General features: G+C 35.4%; 1 long non-coding RNA gene across 2 annotated transcripts; it reads left to right on the forward strand.

Moving 5' to 3' along the window:
* Positions 1-9,255: 9,255 nt before the first annotated feature.
* LOC131617076 (uncharacterized) lies at positions 9,256-12,393 on the forward strand. 2 transcript variants are annotated; one of them, XR_009288418.1, is made up of 3 exons: positions 9,256-9,688; positions 11,829-11,904; positions 12,143-12,393. It is a non-coding gene; the product is annotated as an uncharacterized LOC131617076 (long non-coding RNA). The 2 variants fall into 2 exon arrangements; XR_009288417.1 differs by lacking the exon at positions 11,829-11,904.
* The last annotated feature ends 10,525 nt before the right edge of the window (positions 12,394-22,918 follow it).

Below are 22,918 nucleotides of genomic sequence, written 5' to 3' on the forward strand. Positions count from 1 at the left end.
AATTAATTGTTAGTTGGTTCAGTGATGATTGACGCTGGATTTAGTAAAGAAGATTATCGTTCGATCTCCTGCAACTGTGGTTGAAAGGGGCTGAAATCACTTGATTTTAGAACCGACCCCCGAACCAGATTAGTCGATCTTGTGGACTAGATACTGGTGGTGAAAAATAAATAAAAATGACACGTGTATAGGAATGACAATAGACAAAGTTTGGACAAGATACTATAGTACTCATCTCATACAGGTAATTTGAATAAATTCCCGTAACCAAGTCAATACTGCTTGGGCTTGAACGTTTGTTCTCGTACTCGTACCATATAGGCGAAGGTAGATAAAAACATAAGAAATGGGGGGTTTCAACTGGGTTTTCAAAACTTTGCCCATCTTAAAAAAATATTCGTTTAGATAAACATTAACGCATGCAATTAATAGAAAGATGACACATGTAACGCCCCAGACTATTAACGCATGCAATTAATAGAAAGATGACACATGTAACGCCCCAGACTGCTTTTGGGGTGATCGACTGACCCCACAAACCAACACGGGTCTTTTCAGCATGCTTTGACCTCACTCGCACGCTTTCCGGGAAACTTCTCAAAAGGTTACCCATCCTAGAATTGCTCCATGTCAAGCACGCTTAACTGTGGAGTTCTTATGGAACGGGCTACCGAAAAGAAGATGCATCTTGTTAGTATAGGTAGTATCATCAATCCTTATAAGCTTTCCTTCAACCATGCAGTCCCATACCTGCACGGCCTCAGGATCCCTCTCATTCCGATGTGGCGACCACCCTTGCCCCCTTCGGCCTCAGGTGTTACATGCGGTGCAACCACCCCTCGCCTTCTTCGACCTCAGGTGTTACATGTCCACCAGCTTCCGCATGGTTCGTCCTCGAACCACATTGTATTGGGAAAGGTATGGCTCTGATACCATTTGTAACTCCCCTGACTGCTTTCAGGATGATCGACTGACCCCACAAGCCAACACGGGTCTTTCGGGATGATCGACTGACCTGTGTTGGTTTGTGGGGTTAGTAAATCATCCCGAAAGCAGTCAGGGGCGTTACAACACATTCATTTATCCAAGTCCCACTTATAAGAGGTTAGTCCTATCCACCCGCCAAAGTATTTTTCCATATAAAAGGACTTAATCCACTAATCATATAAATGATTACAATTACATGGGCCAAATGTCGGTGACTAACAATAAAACACTGATCAACCCTGTTAGTGATCTCTTAATAATTCTGACTCAACTGGTCCCTTAAGAGATATAACGATCAATAACTTCTTTAAGAATTATGAACCAACTGGTCCCATAAAGAAGATTTCCCAAAGCACGTTGATCAACATGTTAGTGATCCCTTAAGAATTCTGACCCACTTGGTCCGTTAAGAGATATAATGATCAACTACTCCTTTAAGAATTATGACCCAACTGGTCCCTTAAAGAAGATTTCCCAATATGACAACCAGTCACCGTCTTCTTGAGTATACAAACTAAGAATAGTCTCTAAAGGAACAATCAATAGAAAAAATGATTAACAATTGTGTTTACAAGATTGCTTCTCAAAAATAGAATACACAAAAATTTTAGTACAAACAACACAAAAGTGTTGAGCAAGATATGAGCAACAACTCCTTGCTTTTACAAGATTATACAAAGATGTTTATGATAAAATGTTGAGTTGCATATTGTAGTAATCTTTTCTTCTTTTTCTTGTCCTCTTCAGCTTCAGCATCATAATTTGCAATGAATGAGCTCTGATTCTTCACATTGTTGTAGCATTACAACTTTAGCATTTGCGATGGCATCCTCTTCAGCTTTTTGAATTTGCACTAACAGCATTTTCGGCTTGTGTAGTAGCAATCATTAGCTTTGGCTTCTATAGTGGAAACCATCACCTTTGACTGTTCACTTTTTCAGTGAGCAAGCACTTTCTTCTCAGTTCTTGATCTTTATTTATAGACTTTAGAGAAAGAGACAAACGAGATTAATTCTTTTATAGTCTCATTTTGACTTAATACTCTGATTGGTTCAGTTGATACTCTTCCTGGATAGTGGATATTAACTGCCTTTTGTTCTAGAGGGTTATATACTTCTCCAAGAAGTACCATACTTACCAAATTCATATCATCAAAAGGTTCTCAAATATTCTTTTCAAGATCATTCTCATTAAATTCATTGATTGGAATGACCTCAGAAATAAGGTCAGAAATGAATCTTCCGAGAGGAATGTGATTCTTCATCCTGTCACTTCCATTTCTTGTTATTCTAATACTATCTCTTAAATGATAGAACAGGACACAAGGAAGGCTTACACGAATTCTTGAAACAATAGATAACAAAAGATGTACAAGATCACCGGGTAGGTACACTGAAGACACTTTTGGTCTTTCAGAGGAAATGGTAGACATCATAATCTTGGCCTAGATTCTTGGATGTTCGTGTAGAACATCATTCGTGCAAACTCATTTGGACTTAAAAAATAGTTCGATTTACTTCCAATAAGATCACCCATTATTGTAACACCCTTCTAAACCCCGCAGAAATTAATAAAATAATTCAGAGTAAAACATGAAAACAAGGGTGCCACAATTCAATTTAAAACAAATTATCATAAATCAATTGTCATGCTTCATTTAGGGGCAAATCATCAATTTAATAAAATCATGTTTCTACACAGCGAAACATTAATCAACGGATAAGCATAACATCATCTATGCAATATCTCATAAACTCTAAACTAGCGTTCCCCCAGTGTTCCAATATCAGAGCATGACATCGACGCTATACTAAGCAAACTGACTCATGAGCTAATCCTCACCGAGCCGAAAGCCGCTATCCTCAATCTGAAAATATCAACAGTAAGGGTGAGTCTCATTCACAATTAACAAATGATATCGAATCATAAACAATAACACATCATAGTCACATTATTCACCCAATTTCCTTATATTCAGATTGTCAGGAAGTACTCATCAACACACAACAACAAATAGAATACATTACCAAAAGACAACACCATAATTCATCCAAACAAATCATAACAATTACACCATCATCACATATTATAACATTGGACAGTCTTCCATTCATGTTATAACCATACAAGTAGCCTAATGCAAATGCAACTATATGCATGTGGTACCAAAATCTAGGATAACCCATCTCACCGATCCACCATCGTCAAGGATACGGCGACACCCAATCACTAATTCCACACAATGGGAATTAGCTACCACTGATCCACCATCGTCAAGGATCAGCCACATAATGATTATGAAATGCATGTGTCAACCATAACATGCTCATCATCAACATTAAACAACTAGATGTCATAATCATCAAACAACACAACAATCAATAGCCACACACAGTTATGCTATTTCTCAACCATAACAACAACAGAGCATTTAAATCATCATTCATCAAAACAAATGATAACCATATTTACCATGAACAACATCCATTTGCATAACAAGCAGGAGCAATCACATTATAACAACACACATCATTGCACATATTCAATTATGCAACCAACAAATCATTGCACCTCATCAACTATGCAAAACAAGAATAAACCACAATTGGAGAAACGATACTTTTCAAAATAAAATCAAGTTATTGTTGTTTTTTATTTCATATGGTAGAGCAATCAATTTAAGGAACAGCGTCCAAAATGGCGTCTAAAACGGACTTACGGTTTGAAAGTTACGACATTTCAAAGTTTTGAAAATATTTTGTAAAACAGGGTTCGCGGTGCCAACAAAGTTCGCGGCGCAAACTGAGTGAATCAAATCTTCCTGAGTTTCTGCCAAGCAGTTCACGGCGCCAACAAAGTTCAAGGCGCGAACTGACAATTTCAGAAAATCGCGAATCACAGAAAACAGTATACGAATTTTATCCCAATTCCACCAAACCTCAACCAAATCGAGTCAAAAACACCAAAAATCATAAACAACAATAGAATACATGTTATAACCACAAATATAACACATATCATGGATTTTCTAACATCATAACATCATCAAATCATGCAATCTCATTGAGTCATACAATTTTTATCAAATCATCCCAAAACCCCAACCTAACATATAACTCAATTGACACGAATAATGCATCTAATTCAGTCCTACCATCTATAACCCTATAATAGATGCTAATCGGAAGAGTCCCCCTTACCTTAGAGTCGAATCTTCGAAGGTCCTCTTCTTCCTCTTCTTCTCCTCTTTTCACGTGTTCTTCCTTTTTCTCTTCTCTTGGTTCCTTTTCTTATTTTATGAAAATAAAATAAAAATGAATATAACTTAGTAAAAAGGCCTAACCAAATAGCACCCCTCTTTTACTAACATCACACCATAAGCCCAATAGCTCTTATTCCATCATTTTCCAAATTAAATCCAAATAAAATACTAAAATTCCAATTATTTAATTTAAATTCAAATTAAATTAATAAACTGAAATTATGGGGTGTTACAACTCTCCCCCACTAAAAGAGTTTTCGTCCTCGAAAACATACTTCAAGTGAAAAGTCTCGGATAGGAGTCCTTCATCTGACTCTCCAGTTCCTAGGTAACATTTCTCTAGTCGATCCTCAAAATTCTTCTGACATAACCAACAAAAAGTATGTCTCATGCATTCAATTTTTTTCTCTTACGTCGCATTCGACCAATCCAAAGGTGTACCACTCGCTATATCTCAAAAAAAATTAACAACAATAGAACATTGAGGTACAACCTATACAATGCGCCCCATAACAGAATAATATAATTACACAGTCCATGATATGACCACGCCTGATTAACACTGCTGTAATGCATTCCATCTACCAAACGTACCAACCTTAGACACACTTTTCCATCTGAAAGATAAAATAATACTTTCACCAACTGCTTTTCTCAAGAACCTTAATAATAATATTCTTCATACCATTAAATTTCAATTATCTGACTTCTCTTAAGTTACTCCATCAATTATCCAACACTTTACATTCTGCTTTCGCCGCACTACTCTAGTTACTCGTTACCACCATCATTACCAATTAGATTTCTGAGTTTTACCCGATTCCGACTCTCTTTACTCATTCGTTCAAGAATCATTCTTTACCATTCATGGTACTAATCTACCACTTAACAATACTTACTCGCACTCAAAAACAAATTCCAAATTTATTTCATCTATTAAAACATTCCAACCATCTGAACGAGTACCCACAAGTAATTATAATCACACCCATCAGCCTTAATATACCACTGCTTACAAAATAGCTCAAACTGTGTCTCGCTCTTTTCTAAGAATTAAATCAACTTCGTCCTTCCTAGAGTATAATTCCTTATTATATCTGGAAATCTATGGTAACACCTTACAACAGCAAAAAATTATTACAGCATCAAATAGTATCAACTCATCGTTTTAATTTCGCCAAATACATACTCGTTAACTACGTACAACCATAATAACATATTCATCATCTCGGCAATTATTCAAAAGATTTATAATTCTTCGACACGACATCCTTACATCCACTGGATTCTAAATCCAACATATAGATCAATACATATTCTCTATGTAGGCTCCTGGCATATTAATTCCTCACTTCCCGCGAGTAGTACTCATAACATTACTCCACATCACACTTTCGCTGTGCGACTCTGATTACCTGTCTCAAGTCACCGTCCAATATGTTGCACTCTTTCATATTCACTTCTTCATAAGTTCCCACAACATGGTGAGTGATTATTCTCATGGCTTAGTATTCATCACATCTTATACCATTAAGGTAACAAACAGCTCATCCTATCTATATGATTTCGTCTACTACCAACAAGAGATTTATGGTGATCAAGTCCTAAATTTTTCAATAGACAGTCCACAACCATATTAAAGCATAAACCATCGTTACTACATAATAGTGTCCTTTCTGAGTTTGCATCCAAACTCATTAACATCGTCATAGCCTAATAATTCATCTTGAGTCTTTACAACTCGCACACTCCCCTCTCATTGGATCTTGTCAGTGAGACACCAACTTCCAAACATTTTACACAATCCTCTTCATAGTCACTTAGCATCACACACTTGTTAAGTACTTCCAAACTTCATAATCACTAATATACTCGAACATTACCATTCATCTCGTTCCAAATCAAATCCTCATCTTAGCAAAAGACCGCGACAACATTCAGAACTCGTGGTTTTACTCTAAATTCCATGACATCTTTCGCGTCTAAATATCATTTCACTCGGAATCTCAACAAAGTCTTCCTCACATCAATAGGTGTCAGAAATCCTCTACAATTCTTCTTTTATACCTATCGTTACTTTGTCAACACAAATACGACTCCAAGAGTTCTAAAGTTTATTCCACCTTTACTACTAATTCAATTCTCACTAAAATCCATCGGTACTCAAATCATCTTTATGACCGAACATCTCATCAACTAATTCATCAACAACATGTTCTACTCAATTTTGTTTCAAACAATCACGGTAGTAGGCATTCTTATTCAACAAGTTTCACACTTCCGTAACCGACTTTAAAATATCTCCTCATAGGATCACCCTACTGTATTTATAACTCTCCCATAAGGTAGAACATAATCTCCCATCTTCGTAGGTTGAAACGGCACATTAATCCGACACTCGGAACTCAAGATATGAATTTTCCAACGTCATCCAAAATGCAACATAGACATCATGCAGCGACGCTCCATACGATATCCCCAAAACTCTTTGATTGGTATATTCAATTCTTAAAATTATTCTCAACAAACCTTCTAATTATTCCTTCAATCCGTTCAACACCGACACTGACGTCTCGTGCGGTACCAACGAACAAGTCTAGTTCTAAGGACAAGTGTAACCGTAACTTCACCTCTTCCCAACATCCTCCCGTCCCAATTAAATATGTTACAACTGCTAAAACCTATTTTATAGCAAAGTTCATCTCATTATCTTTTTAACGCTTCAAACGGAACTCAAATTGAATGTCCAGAACTCCAGTTATGAATTTTCGAAGTTTCATAACGAATCAACAACTTTCCTGCGTTTTTCTTACGGAAATTCCGCTCCAAAACTCATCATCTTCAAATCAATCACATTCTAAACAACTCCTTATCATATCTCTTCACTTCCAAACATTCTTATAACTTGAGCAACACATCCCATCGCCGAAGTGCGATTTCTGAAACATTACGACCGCAATCCTCTTTGCAACTTGCAGCTGAACCTCTTCCGAGACGCAAGGCTACTCAACTGACAACTTCGCAGTCCATCAGCAGAGCTGATACATTGCAACTTCCTAATCTCCCTCTCCTACAAATAATCATCAATTACCTCTAATCATCTTCCTTCAAGATGTTCCAACTCAATTACCAGTCAAGTCTTAATTTCAAGTCACCTTCAATTCAGAAAACAACAACTCCAACAACGCCTGCACTGTTGCCAACAACCACCTACTGAATCAATCATCTTACAACTGAAACATAACCGAGCAGCAAATCTTCTCCCTCACTTGTTTCAAACCAACATCCACAACAAATAACCAAGTACCGATAGTGATTCACTCACATGTCGCGTACCAAGGGATAATATGCCGACAGTATTCAACCGTCGTGCAACTCGACTGACTCGACAATTGGCTGGACGGACCGACCTGCTCTGATATCACTATTGTAACACCCTTCTAAACCCCGCGGAAATTAATAAAATAATTCAGAGTAAAACATGAAAACAAGGGTGCCACAATTCAATTTAAAACAAATTATCATAAATCAATTGTCATGCTTCATTTAGGGGCAAATCATCAATTTAATAAAATCATGTTTCTACACAACGGAACATTAATCAACGGATAAGCATAACATCATCTATGCATATCTCACAAAATTACTCCGATAACAACAAAATGGAGTATCATCATAAACTCTAAACTAGCGTTCCCCCAGTGTTACAATATCAGAGCATGACATCGACGCTATACTAAACAAACTGACTCATGAGCTAATCCTCACCGAGCCGAAAGCCGCTATCCTCAATCTGAAAATATCAACACTATGGGTGAGTCTCATTCACAATTAACAAATGTTATCGAATCATAAACAATAACACATCATAGTCACATTATTCACCCAATTTCCTTATATTCAGATTGTCAGGAAGTACTCATCAACACACAACAACAAATAGAATACATTACCAAAAGACAACACCATAATTCATCCAAACAAATCTTAACAATTACACCATCATCACATATTATAACATTGGATAATCTTCCATTCATGTTATAATCATACAAGTAGCCTAATGCAAATGCAACTATATGCATGTGGTACCAAAATCTAGGATAACCCATCTCACCGAAATCTAGCTCATCATCAACATTAAACAACTAGATGTCATAATCATCAACCAACACAACAATCAATAGCCACACACAATTATGCTATTTCTCAACCATAACAACAGAGCATTTACATCATCATTCATCAAAACAAATGATAACCATATTTACCATGAACAACATCCATTTGCATAACAAGCAGGAGCAATCACATTATAACAACACACATCATTGCACATATTCAATTATGCAACCAACAAATCATTGCACCTCATCAACTATGCAAAACAAGAATAAACCACAATTGGAGAAACGATAATTTTCAAAATAAAATCAAGTTATTGTTGTTTTTAATTTCATATGGTAGAGCATTCAATTTAAGGAACAACGTCCACAATGGCGTCTAAAACGGACTTACGGTTTGAAAGATACGACATTTCAAAGTTTTGAAAATATTTTGTAAAATAGGGTTCGCGGCGCCAACAAAGTTCGCGGCGCGAACTGAGTGAGTCAAATGAGTTTCTGCCAAGCAGTTCGCGGCGCTAACAAACACTACGCCAAAATTGATATTTTGTATCGCCTAATTTAATAGCACTTTTAAATAAAATGCTATTAAAAAGGAAACAAACATATCTATAATAGCACTTTATGGTCGGGCGCTATTATAGAATACATACAGTGTGATTTTGATAGCACTTTGTAAAAAAATGCTATTATTAAACTTCATTAAGATAGCGTTTTCTTTAAAATGCTATTAATTTTCTTCACTAAGATAACACTTTTTTGTAAGACGCTATTATTTTAATGTCATATGTTATCGCTTCTGAAAAAGTGCTATTGTTGAAGTTTATAAAATATATAATAAAGTAAAAAAATAATATAATAAAATAAAATAAAACCAAAACACTTTTGCAGATAGTTTTCGTTTTGGCTCACAACATTTGGTCATTCACCACCAAAACCCAAAACACCTTCCTCTCTTCAAACCCAGAACCCACTCACGCGCCAAACCTTCCTTCGACTTCGATTCACTCACATCGTCGACGAAACTTCCTTCCTTCGATTCACTCGCGACATCAAACCCCAACCCCAGCCCCGCATGATTCTCCCTTCGTAAGCCCAGAAATCACACACTCGTCACCTTCGATTCATCGATTCACCATCGATTCATTGATTCACCACCAGAAAGAGGAAACACAATCGATTATGATTCACCTCTGATTCGCCACTCAAACAGAAAGAGGAAAAAGCGGAAAGAAAGAACGAACAGAATTGATTCTCCATCAAACTCATCCCTTCGTCAACTCACCACCATGGTCCCTCTCTTCATGGTTATCTGGTATTATTTCTTTTCTCATATTTTATTGCTCTGCGTTGTAAAATTGAAGGGATTTGAAATTAATCATATTTTACTAATTATAAGAAAATCCTAGGATCCCTAATAGATGACTAATTATAAGAGAATCATAGGAACCCTAATTGTTTGCAAACTCGTCATCATGGCATCCTGGTCGTGAATAGTCTCGAAAGTTCCTTTGTTCTTAATGACACCAACACAACCTCTGTTCTTAATGCAACAATATTAATAAACTTTTTGACTTTTTCAATTCTCTTCACATATTTGCTATATAATCAGTACTTTGTCAATTGACCTCCTCACATAGCTTAGCAGTATTGAATCAACATTTGATCTTTCTGTTTAATGGGAAACCGGTAAATTTATGCATCAGCTTGATGCTCCTTAGTGATCTTTATGCTAAAATCAATGATTTTTCGTCAAGATATGAAGATCCATTGTTTAGAGTACAGTACAATGCGTCAATCCTAATAAGTATTTCACACTCGTATAATCTTTCTTTTCCAATTCAGTAGTTAATTTATCCTTAAGGAAATGATTCTCAATGATTCATTACCAATATACATAAGTATATAGGTGTTAGCCTTGTCGGCTTTTTTAGGTATCTTATTATTTTTAATTTTACAATACATGACAACAAAGCTTCTACTGGTACATTAATCTACAAAAGTAACAATTATTCATGACCAAACAAGTGGCAGAAGGCTTACTGAGAACAAATGAGTCTGTATGCATTCAATTCCATACTAGCTTAAGCTGAAAAGTTTATTCTCAAAGATGGTGTGGTTTCTTCTCTAACTTCACAAGTCCATCTAGTTCATTGAGGATGCACATTGTGCTGAAACTGAAACTAAAATGTCCAATAGATTTAGTCTTAATAGAAGCTACATGGCACTCAATAGTGTTGGGCGTGAGGGGTGTAATGTGAAAAGTCATAATCCCCGTAGATTGAAGATAGAACCTAATAACAATTAGGATGGTTAGTTTATGCCAAGCAACAATTTCTTGTGTAATTTCAGGCCTAAGTGCAACAGTTTCAGCTTCTGTCCTGTGCCCCTAGTCCATCATTTTAACTGGGCATTAAGTAAATAAGTCCTGTTCTAAGCAATCAAAGTTAGGATTTCAACCTTAGATTTGTGTTGAGTCATTCACCCTTTGGAGAGAACTACATAATGAATGGTACACTAATATAGTTCTAACAATGTTATCATCAAGAGTCAATAGTTTTCTTAATTGAGAGTGATAACCTAGTATTTGAAAAAAATATGCATGGAAACATATATATTTGTATAATTAATTTATTTTGCGGTGAAATTATAGGTACACCTAAACTTCATTTTTCGAAGTCCATAATTTTCAAATTACAATTAAGGTTTAGAATTATATTAAGGCATATATGGGTGGACATAAAGTTTAGTATAGTAATTATATTTAGAAAATTATAATGATAGTGTAGTATAGTTAAATGGGCATCTGTCCAAACATAAACTCAATTGTAATCAATATTGAACATGGTTATCAAATGATTTCTGTCAAGATACACTCAACTGTGATCCATAATAAATAGATATGGTTATCAAATCATTTTAAATCCTTATATTTAATGGTTTAGGCAAAGGAACAAGATCCATTTAGTTGTTTACATTTTATAATCTTTACTAAAAATAAAGAGGATGCCGAATCAAGTAGTGGCTGACAAAAGAATTAATCACCATGCTTTTAGCAAAGAAGATATGGATCCTTAATTTTCTTGGTTAATATATAAGTGTATGTCCAAAAAGAGTAGTTGTTGTTCGTTTCCCTTCTTCTTGATCTATTTGTTTTTGGGTTAAAAATATTATAAAATCAAAACTTTTCTCACTTTGGAAGATACTCTACATGTTTCAGTCAAACTATTAAGGCTATATATTGTCCTACTCCTACCTAAACTATATGGATTGTAAAGAGGACAGAGTAAGAGATTCTGAAATATCATGAGATATTCGACAACTAACTATGGCACATGAAAAGCTACTTTTAAGTTATAGGACTGAGACTCTGAAATTGGACATATTATTCGTAGATAGAATCCAATTTGGTTGTTAGAACCAGTTGTTAACTAGTTATATATGTTACTTGTTAGGAAATATGGATCGGAAATGGATGTTTGCCAATCAAGCGTCAAAAGAATACAAAGATGGGGTTCAAGATTTTGTTAGGTTTGTCATTGCTCATGCCGAAGACACTAGTAAAATCATATGCCCTTGCTTATAATATTGTTATATTTTCTAATGATAAATTAATCGGGGTCAAGAAGGACACATAGATATTGATCTATTTTTATACCCATATTATTTTCTTTTTTTGGTTTGGCTGTAGTGAATGTTTGATTACTTTATATATCTTGAATTGATTTTTATTGTACAATACATAATCAATATTTCTTCTATGATACAGGAAAATAAGAAGCAGTTATTTTTTCTATCTAAGTGATTGTATCTGTGGGTTCGGCAGTGCTTTGGTTCGTGAAGTGGTTACTACTTTGTGTTGTTTTGTTGTCCTTGTTTGTTAGGTGTTTTGTTTAGAGAATATGATTGTTTGTTTGAGATTTGGTTTGAAGTACTCTTAGTTGGAATGTATGCATCTACAAATTTGGATATCCAAAATGCCCTCTTTTTTTAGTACAATATGCAAATGCCCTTTATATATGTTATTTGAAACAGGTATTTGGTTTTAAAATGTTATTTGGTATTGATGGATCATAATATCTATGCAATGAGTAACTTAAAGCGTTATATGGTATTGAATTGAATGTAGCTTTTTGATATTTGTACACCAAAAGAATAATTTTGTGTACAATAAAAAAAAGTGTACTACAATAGTGTTTTGTAGAGAGTGCTATTAATGAAACATCTTATAATAGCACTTTTAAAAGAAAGCGCTATCAAACATGTGTAATATAATAGTGCTTTGTTTGAAAGCGCTATCAAACATGTGTAATATAATAGCGCTTTGTTTGAAAGTGCTATCAAACATGTGTCTTATATTAGCGCTTTGTTTAATATTGCTATCAAACATGTGACCCATAATAGCGCTTTTTTTGAAAGTGCTATCAAAATCAAATCAAAATAGTATTATAAAGCGAAAAATGTCCACTTCAGTAGCGCTTTAAAAAAACGCTATTAAAAATTGTTATTTTAATAGCACTTTTAAAGCGCTATTAAACAAAAAAATTTACAATTGCGGCGCGGTTAATAGCGCTTTTAAGCGCTATCAAAAACAAACAAAAACGCTATTAAATAGCTTTTTTGACATAGTGAAAGTTCGCGACGCGAACTGGCAATTTCAGAAAATCGCGAATCACAGAAAACAGTATACGAATTTTATCCCAATTCCACCAAACCTCAACCAAATCGAGTCAAAAACACCAAACATTATAAACAACAATAGAATACATGTTATGACCACAAATATAACACATATCATGGATTTTCTAACATCATAACATCATCCAATCATACAATCTCATTGAGTCATACAATTTTTATCAAATCATCCCAAAACCCCAACCTAACATATAACTCAATTGACACGAACAATGCATCTAATTCAGTCCTACCATCTATAACCCTATAATAGATGCTAATCGGAAGAGTCCCCCCTTACCTTAGAGTCGAATCTTCGAAGGTCCTCTTCTTCTCCTCTTTTCACGTGTTCTACCTTTTTCTCTTCTCTTGGTTCCTTTTCTTATTTTATGAAAATAAAAAAAAAAAGAATATAACTAGAGCTGGCAATGAACCAAACTAACTCGAAAATAGTTCGAAACTCGATTCGAAAATTAAATCGTTGAACTAGGTTCATGAACCAAATGAGTTGAGTATGAGCTAAAAACTAAGTTCATTAACTAAATGAGTTGAACTTGAAATATACATAGTTCGACTCGTTAGGTTCATGAGTCAACTCGATTATATATGAGATATATTATATTGTCTTTAAGAGTAAGTTTGATTATTTGCTCTAAATCTTAGTATCTTATTTTATTTTAATCTAACAGTTTTAATTGATAATTTATATTTTCTAGTGAGCAAAATATTTCTACAAATAATTATACAAATAAAATTAACATCGTATAAATTCCAATCTTATAACTTTTATTTTTTTATATATTTTTTATTTAAAAAAATAATTTTAAAATGTTAAATATATATGTAAAAAATAGACTTTAAAAAATTACTTTTAAGTCCGTGAAATAAGCGAGTTGAACCTAACAAGATAAACCTAACGAGCCGAATCGAGATGTTCGTGAACTTCTAACAAGTCGAGTTTGACTTGAAAAAAAAGCTCGATATAAACTCGAACTTGAACTCAAACTCGGCTAATTCTAAACGAGTTGAGTTTGAGCTGGAAAAAAAGATCGTCATGAACTCGAACTCGAACTCGGCTAATTCTTAACGAGTCAAACTGAGCTGAGGAGAGTTCGACTCGACTCGACTCATTTCCAGCCCTAAATATAACTTAGTAAAAAGGCCTAACCAAATAGCACCCCTCTTTTACTAACATCACACCATAAGCCTAATAGCTCTTATTCCATCATTTTCCAAATTAAATCCAAATAAAATACTAAAATACCAATTATTTAATTTAAATTCAAATTAAATTAATAAACTGAAATTATGGGGTTTTACAATTATTGTACGGCATCATAACATCTTTTTCATTCTCCATTGTGATTGAGAATTTTTGCAATGCTTTGTTCGTTGACAATAATCTTCTTTCAATTGAAAAAAGAGACAACCTGATTAATATATGTTTTTTCATGCACCTGAAAATCTTTCACAAGGTTAGGATAAACTGGACCATTGAGACGATTGAAGTAGTTTTCCCATCCTTGAAAAGTTACATCAGCTAAAAGATTGAACCCATTATCTTTCAGGTTTTAAAAATCAATTAAGGGTTCACATAAAACTTATAATGAATCCAAGTCAGTGCTCAGAGTGACTTCAGGATTATTATAGGATTGTTCTTCTAATAGTTTTTTATCAACACCCGAGTGAAGGATAGAAAAACACTTAGAAAGGGGGGGTTTCAATAAGTGTAGTCTAAAAACTTGAACGATAAAAACAATATGCACAGTTATTTTTATCCTGGTTCGTTGTTAACTAAACTACTCCAGTCCACCCCCACGGAGTGATTTACCTCACCTGAGGATTTAATCCACTAATCGCAACAGATTACAATGGTTTTCCACTTAGTCCGCGACTAAGTCTTCTAGAGTATCCTGATCACAACCTGATCACTCCAGGAACAAATGCTTAGACACGAGCTAAGACTTTCTTAGAGTATCCTGACCACCACGTGAACACTCTAATTACAACTGCTTAGACACAAGCTAAGACTTCCTAGAGTACTCTGATCAACACTTGATCACTCTAGTTACTTACAAATTAATGTAATCAATTCTAAGAGTATTACAAATGCTTCTGAAAAGCTATAATCACAACAGTGATATTTCTCTTAACGTTTAAGCTTAATCTCACTAATATATTACAACAGCAATGTAGTGAGCTTTGATGAAGATGAAGTTTCTGAGCTTTGAATTTGAACAGCGTTTCATCAAGTTAATTGTTAGCAAATCGTCAACCTTGCTTCACATCAGAACTTCATATTTATAGGCGTTTGAGAAGATGACCGTTGGGCGCATTTAATGCTTTGCGTATTCCGTACAGTATTGCATTTAATGTTTCACGCTTTTGTCAACTACCTCGAGCCTTGTTCACGCTGTGTCTACTGACGTTGCCTTTAATAGCTTCCAACGTTCCTTTTGTCAGTCAGCGTAGCCTGCCACCTTTACTTTCTTCTGATCTGATGTTTGTGAATATAATATTTGAATATCATCAGAGTCAAACAGCTTGGTGCAAAGCATCTTCTTGTCTTCTGACCTTGAAGTGCTTCTGAGCGTGATACCATGAGAACTTCAGTGCTTCTGCTTCTGATCTCAAGTTCTTCTGATGCTTTCATAGACCCATGTTTTGATTCTGCCTTGACCATCTTCTGATGTCTTGCCAGACCATGTTCTGATGTTGCATGCTGAACCTTCTGAGACAAAGCTTCTGAGCGCTGATTTGTGCATACTCTTTATATATTTCCTGAAAGGGAAATTGCAATGTATTAGAGTACCACATTATCTCACACAAAATTCATATCCTTGTTATCATCAAAACTAAGAATATTGATCATAAAAAATCTTGTTCTAACAATCTCCCCCTTTTTGATGATGACAAAAACATATATAAATGATATGAATTTGCGATCAGAAAGAGCAGACGGCTAAAGACAAATTACACAGCTATAGCATAAGCATGTGAATATGTCTCCCCCTGAGATTAACAATCTCCCCCTGAGATGAATAATCTCCCCCTAAAATAAATACTCGAAGAACTTTAATAATAAAAGACTTCACTGATTATTTCGGTAGAGACGATCACATAAGCTTCTGTCTTCTGATAATTCATAGCTTCTGACTTCTGCTTCCATTGGACAGCTTCAGAACTTGAATTTCTTTAGATCCCTAGAACACTCACAGCTTCTGATTCCTGCTTCCATTTAGGACAGCTTCAGAACTTGAATTTCTTTGATCTTCAGAACATTCACAGCTTCTGATTCCTGCTTCCATTTAGGACAGCTTCAGAACTTGAATTTCTTTGATCTTCAGAACATTCACAGCTTCTGATTCATGCTTCCATTTAGGACAGCTTCAGAACTTGAGTTTTCTGGATCTTTAGAACATTCACAGCTTCTGATTTCTGCTTCCCTCGGATAGCTTCAGAGCTTTGAATTTCTTCTTACATCACTTCATGCTAGATTGTATCAGAACATTGTTGAATGTACCAGAGCATCATCAGAGCATCTCTACATCCTGAAATGTTACAGAACAAAACTAAACGACAAAAGTCAGCATGAATGAGTTAGAACATAAAATGTGTATCAGAACACAAAATATGTATCAGAGCCATATAAGCCATATAGAATATATCAGATCCAATAGACAATGTATCAGAGCAAATAGACAATGATTTGGATCATATTCTATTATCAGAATTTCTGATCATTCTTCCTTCTTGCTTCTGATTCTGAAGCTTCCTAGCACTCAGCTTGCTTCAAGAATCCAAGAGCTATTTCTGATCATTCTTCCTTCTTGCTTCTGATTCTGAAGCTTCCTAGCACTCAGCTTGCTTCAAGAATCCAAGAGCTATTTCTGATCATTCTTCCTTCTTGCTTCTTATGTTGATCTTGAATCTTTGATTCCTGCAACAACACAGCTTAAAAACATAGAACTTTGCAAGTTCTGTTAGTAAATGTGGAGCCTTTTTACTCGGTAACTGATAATATTAATCAGATCATTTATCATATATTTCTCCCCCTTTTTGTCATATCATCAAAAAACAGAAAAGATTCAGATACAAACAAAGAGAGACACACAGAGGAAAAAGGATGATTTCATTGAAGTTCAAACAACAGGTACAGAAGTACACGAAGAGAAGGAAGACAAGATGCACAAAAACAGATGCAGCAAAAGCAAAAAAGCAAAAAACAACATAGACTCAATCTAAAACGGCCCTAGCCTTGACAGGATCTTAGCCAGCATCTCTTGAACCACATTGTTGTATCCATCTTGCCTCTCCATGAAAGCTCTAAACTCAGCATTGACTGAGCTTTGCTCATCCTGTTTCTTCTGAATATCTTCCAGAGTCCTTGCAAGACGACAAGATTCATCAGAAGAAGCTTCTGTTAGAACAAGATTTGTTCTTATCAATTATCTTAGTTTTGATGATAACAATAATATGAATTTTGCTTAAGATAATATGGTACTCTAATCCAATGCAATTTCCCTTTCAGGAAATATATAAAGAGTACGCATAATTCAGCGCTCAGAAGATGTATCTCAAATGGTTCAGCATGCAACATCAGAACATGGTCTGGCAAGACATCAGAAGATGGTCGAAGCAGAATCAGAACATGGGTCTATGGAAGCATCAGAAGAACATGAGATCAGAAGCACTGAAGATCAGAAGATGGTATCACGCTCAGAAGCACTTCAAGGTCAGAAGATCAGAAGATGCTGTGCACCAAGCTGTTTGACTCTGATGATATTCAAACGTCGTATTCACAAACATCAGATCAGAAGGAAGTACACGTGGCAGACTACGCTGACTGACAAAAGGAACGTTAAAGCTACTAAAGGCTACGTCAGTAGACACAGCGTGAACAAGGCTCGAGGTAGTTGACAAAAGCGTATAACATTAAATGCAAAGCTGTACGGAACACGCAAAGCATTAAATGCATTCAACGGTCATCTTCTCAACGCCTATAAATATGAAGTTCTGATAAGAAGCAAGGTTAACGATTCTGCACCAAAACAACTCATATCAAACTTGCTGAAACGCTGTTCAAATCTAAACTCAGAATCTTCATCTTCATCAAAGCTCACTACATTGCTGTTGTAATATCTTAGTGAGATTAAGCTTAAATTGTAAGAGAAATATCACAGTTGTGATTATCGCTTTTTAGAAGCATTTGTAAACTCTTGAATTGATTACATTAAGTTGTAAGGAACTAGAGTGATCAGTTGATCAGTATACTCTAGGAAGTCTTAGCAGTTAGCTGAGCAGGAAGTCTTGGCAGTTAGCTGAGCAGGAAGTCTTGGCAGTTGGCTGAGCAGAAAGTCTTAGGAGTGAACTAAGCCTAGAGTGATCGTGTTGATCAGTAGACTCTAGAAAAGTCTTAGGAGTGAACTAAGCAGTTGTTCCTGGAGTGATCAGGTTGTGATCAGAAGACTCTGGAAGACTTAGTTGCGGCTAAGTGGAAAACCATTGTAATCCGTGCGATTAGTGGATTAAATCCTCAGTTGAGGTAAATCATCTCTGCGGGGGTGGACTGGAGTAGCTTCGTTAACAGCGAACCAGGATAAAAATATTTGAGCATTTATTTTTATCGTCCAAGTTTTAAAGTCACACTTATTCAATCCCCCCCCTTTCTAAGTGTTTTTCTATCCTTCAATTGGCATCAGAGCGCCGGTTCTAAGGTGCAAGCACTTAACCGTGTTTAGAAAAGATTCAGGAAGAGAAAAACGCTTCATTTAAAAGATGGTTGACGAAAGTGAAAGGACTATACCTACACCTGCATCTACATCTGGCTCTGCTGAGCAATACAACGGTAACAATGGTTATACTAGACCGCCGGTATTTGATGGTGAAAACTTTGAATACTGGAAAGATAAACTGGAAAGTTACTTTCTGGGTCTAGATGGTGATCTATGGGATCTTCTGATGGATGGTTACAAACATCCAGTAAATGCCAGAGGCGTGAAGCTGTCAAGGCAAGAAATGAATGATGACCAAAAGAAGCTTTTCAGGAATCATCATAAATGTAGAACTGTTTTGCTGAATGCTATCTCTCATGCTGAGTATGAGAAGATATCTAACAGGGAAACGGCCTATGACATATATGAGTCCTTGAAAATGACTCATGAAGGAAATGCTCAAGTCAAGGAGACCAAAGCTCTAGCCTTAATCCAGAAGTATGAAGCCTTCAAGATGGAGGATGATGAAGACATTGAAAAGATGTTTTCGAGATTTCAAACTCTTACTGCTGGATTGAGAGTTCTTGACAAAGGATACACCAAGGCTGATCATGTAAAGAAGATCATCAGAAGCTTACCCAGAAGATGGGGTCCGATGGTGACTGCATTCAAGATTGCGAAGAATCTGAATGAAGTTTCTCTGGAAGAGCTTATCAGTGCCTTGAGAAGCCATGAGATTGAGCTGGACGCAAATGAGCCTCAAAAGAAAGGTAAGTCTATTGCATTAAAATCTAATATCAAGAAATGCACTAACGCTTTTCAGGCTAGAGAAGAAGATCCTGAAGAATCAGAATCTGAAGAAGAAGATGAACTGTCCATGATTTCCAGAAGGCTAAATCAACTCTGGAAGACCAAGCAAAGGAAGTTCAGAGGCTTCAGAAGTTCAAGGAAATTTGAACGTGGAGAATCTTCTGATGAAAGAAGGTTTGACAAGAAGAAGGTCATGTGCTATGAATGCAATGAGCCTGGACACTACAAGAATGAATGTCCAAATCTTCAGAAGGAAAGTCCCAAGAAAAAGCTTCATAAGAAGAAAGGTCTTATGGCAACCTGGGATGAGTCAGAAGATGATTCAGAAGATGAGCAGGCCAACTGTGCGCTGATGGCGACAGAAGATGACGGATCAGAATCTACATCAGAATCAGACTCTGAAGAGGTATTTTCTGAACTTACTAGAGATGAGTTAGTTTCCGGATTAACTGAACTTCTGGAACTCAAGTCTCAGATTAGTCTCAAATACAAAAAGCTGAAAAAGCAATTTGAATTTGAAACAAAGAAGCTTGAGTTGGAGAATTCTGAATTAAAAGAAAAACTTTTAAAATTATCCAATAATGTTGGATCTCCTTCTGATTCAGAAAAATCCACTCCTAGTCTGAACCATATTCTGAAAGAATATGATTTAAGTTTCAGAAAGTTCTTATCTAGAAGTATTGGCAGAAGTCAGCTAGCTTCTATGATATATGCTGTGTCTGGAAACAAAAGAGTTGGCATTGGTTATGAGGGTGAAACCCCATACAAACTTGAACCTGTTGATGAAATGAAAATTACATACAAGCCATTGTATGATCAGTTCAAGTATGGCCACTCTCATGATATTAGGCACACCTCTCATGCACAAAGTTTTCACATAACACACACTAAGAAGCATGTGACACAACCTAGGAAATATCATGAAACTCACATTAAGAATTATCATGCTGTTCCTCCTATTGCTTACAATGTTAAATCCAAGTTCAAACAGAACTTGAGAAAATCTAACAAGAAAGGACCCAAAAAGATGTGGGTACCTAAGGATAAGATTATTCCTATTGCAGATATCCTTGGCTGCAAGAAGGACAAAGCACAACATGTCATGGTACCTGGACTCTGGATGCTCGCGACACATGACAGGAAGAAGGTCTATGTTCCAAGACCTGGTGCTTAAGTCTGGAGGAGAAGTCAAGTTCGGAGGAGATCAGAAGGGCAAGATAATTGGCTCTGGAACTATAAAATCTGGTAACTCTCCTTCCATCTTTAATGTACTTCTTGTAGAAGGATTAACACATAACCTTTTATCTATCAGTCAATTAAGTGACAATGGTTATGATATAATCTTTAATCAAGAGTCTTGCAAGGCTGTAAATCAGAAGGATGGCTCAATCCTATTTACAGGCAAGAGGAAGAACAACATTTATAAGACAGATCTGCAAGATCTTATGAGTCAGAAAGTGACTTGTCTTATGTCTGTTTCTGAAGAGCAGTGGGTCTGGCACAGGAGATTAGGTCATGCTAGTTTGAGAAAGATCTCTCAGATTAACAAACTGAATCTTGTCAGAGGACTCCCTAATCTGAAATTCCAATCAGATGCTCTTTGTGAAGCATGTCAGAAGGGCAAGTTCTTCAAACCTGCTGTGGACCGTCCTTTCGGGCCATACCCCTCCGTGGGTGGGATACGTGAACTGACTCTTTTTTGTCGATCGGACGCTTTCGCGTCACTTTTGAAAAAGTTTACAGAGTCGCCACCGACCTTTTATTTTATCCAATGAAGGAAAGGTTTATAAAAGAAACAGAAAAAAGACCTTTGAGAGATTCTGGGTAAGGGGGTAGGTTATACAAAGGGAAGGTGTTAGCACCCTTTGTATCCATGGTTATCCATGGGCTCTTTAGTTTGCTTAGCTCATTTGCTTTACTTTTCAATTGATTCGGAATGCTTTACCTGTGTTTTTGAAATACCTTTGCAAATAGAATTTGTAATGATCCTTGTGCGGATATATACAAATGCTTGTTTATCTTTCGAAAGATGTTTTGAAAAGATCGTTAATTTTGTAATGATCCGTGTTTGGATGTATACAAAATATTGTCTTTTGGAAAATTCGTTTTAAAAAAAACAACAGTGTATGAGAATTTTGTTTGTTTTGATTTTGAGCAAGCAAACTAGGAGGTCTACCCTGAGTTAGGAGGTCTTTATCCTTGTTCCCTTTAAAAATCTATCCATTCGTCGGATATAAACAAAAGGTTCGATTTTGTACTCGAAACAGTAGAAATTTAACTTTGATTTTGAAAAGAGTGAAAAGGGGTTACCCTAGGAGGTGCAAATGTGATTGTGATTGAATTCAGATATTTATCTTTGAAGTTAGTGATCTGACGGTTCAGTTTTATCTTTGACATACACGCAGTTTATATGGGTGCTGGAAATTAAAATGCGGAAATGTAAAGTGCAGAAAGTAAATCTACGCTATTACATCGATTGTGCGGGAAATGTAAACTAGCCTATTTACATGAATTTGACATCCTATACATTTATCTAGGAATCTTAAATTGCAAGAAATAAAAGGCATTTTTTTGTATTTTTTATGATTTATTTTAAATATAATTAATGCATTATTAATTAATTTAAAATAAAGAAAAGATGGAAATATGATTAAACCTAGCAAATAAGTTTAAAAATATGTACAAAAAGTTTGTTAATTGATTTTAGAACAAAACTAATTTTTTTGGAATTTTTGAAATTTGTTTTTGGATATTTTAAGTTAATTAAAACATAATTATGCAAATAACTACACCAATAATTACAACTTAATGATAAAATTATCCTAAATATGTACAAAATTAGTTTATGATATATAAACAATATTTAACACAAAGAACAATTTTTTATGATTTTTTGACTAATTAAAATAATTAATAAGCAAATATATAAATACATACTAATTAATTATGAAAAATATTGAAATTTTGAAGAAAAATAAAATATTTTTATTTCAGAAAATAATATATATTTTTAGAAGTTTAAAATATTTTTTTTGTGGAATTTTTGGAATTTTTTAAGTATTTTTAATTATTTTTGCAATAAAAATAAAATAAAAATAGAAAATATAAAAAGGATATGATCTGGTGTGGCATGATTGAAAGTCCATGGTGTGGATTGCTGGATCAGGCGCGTTGGATGAAGAACTGATGGAGATCAAAGGCCCAGATGCGTGGATACATGATGCACATGGTTTGAGGTTCAACATGTGATCATGCTGAAGTCAAGGGTTCAACGTGGGGTCCACGTTTTTTGACCAGCGAATGGGATGATTAGAAATTGCCACGCAAGCGGTCAAAATTTCAGC

The sequence above is a fragment of the Vicia villosa genome, linkage group LG7 (assembly GCF_029867415.1).
Source record: "Vicia villosa cultivar HV-30 ecotype Madison, WI linkage group LG7, Vvil1.0, whole genome shotgun sequence".
In the NCBI taxonomy this organism is placed as follows: Eukaryota; Viridiplantae; Streptophyta; class Magnoliopsida; order Fabales; family Fabaceae; genus Vicia; species Vicia villosa.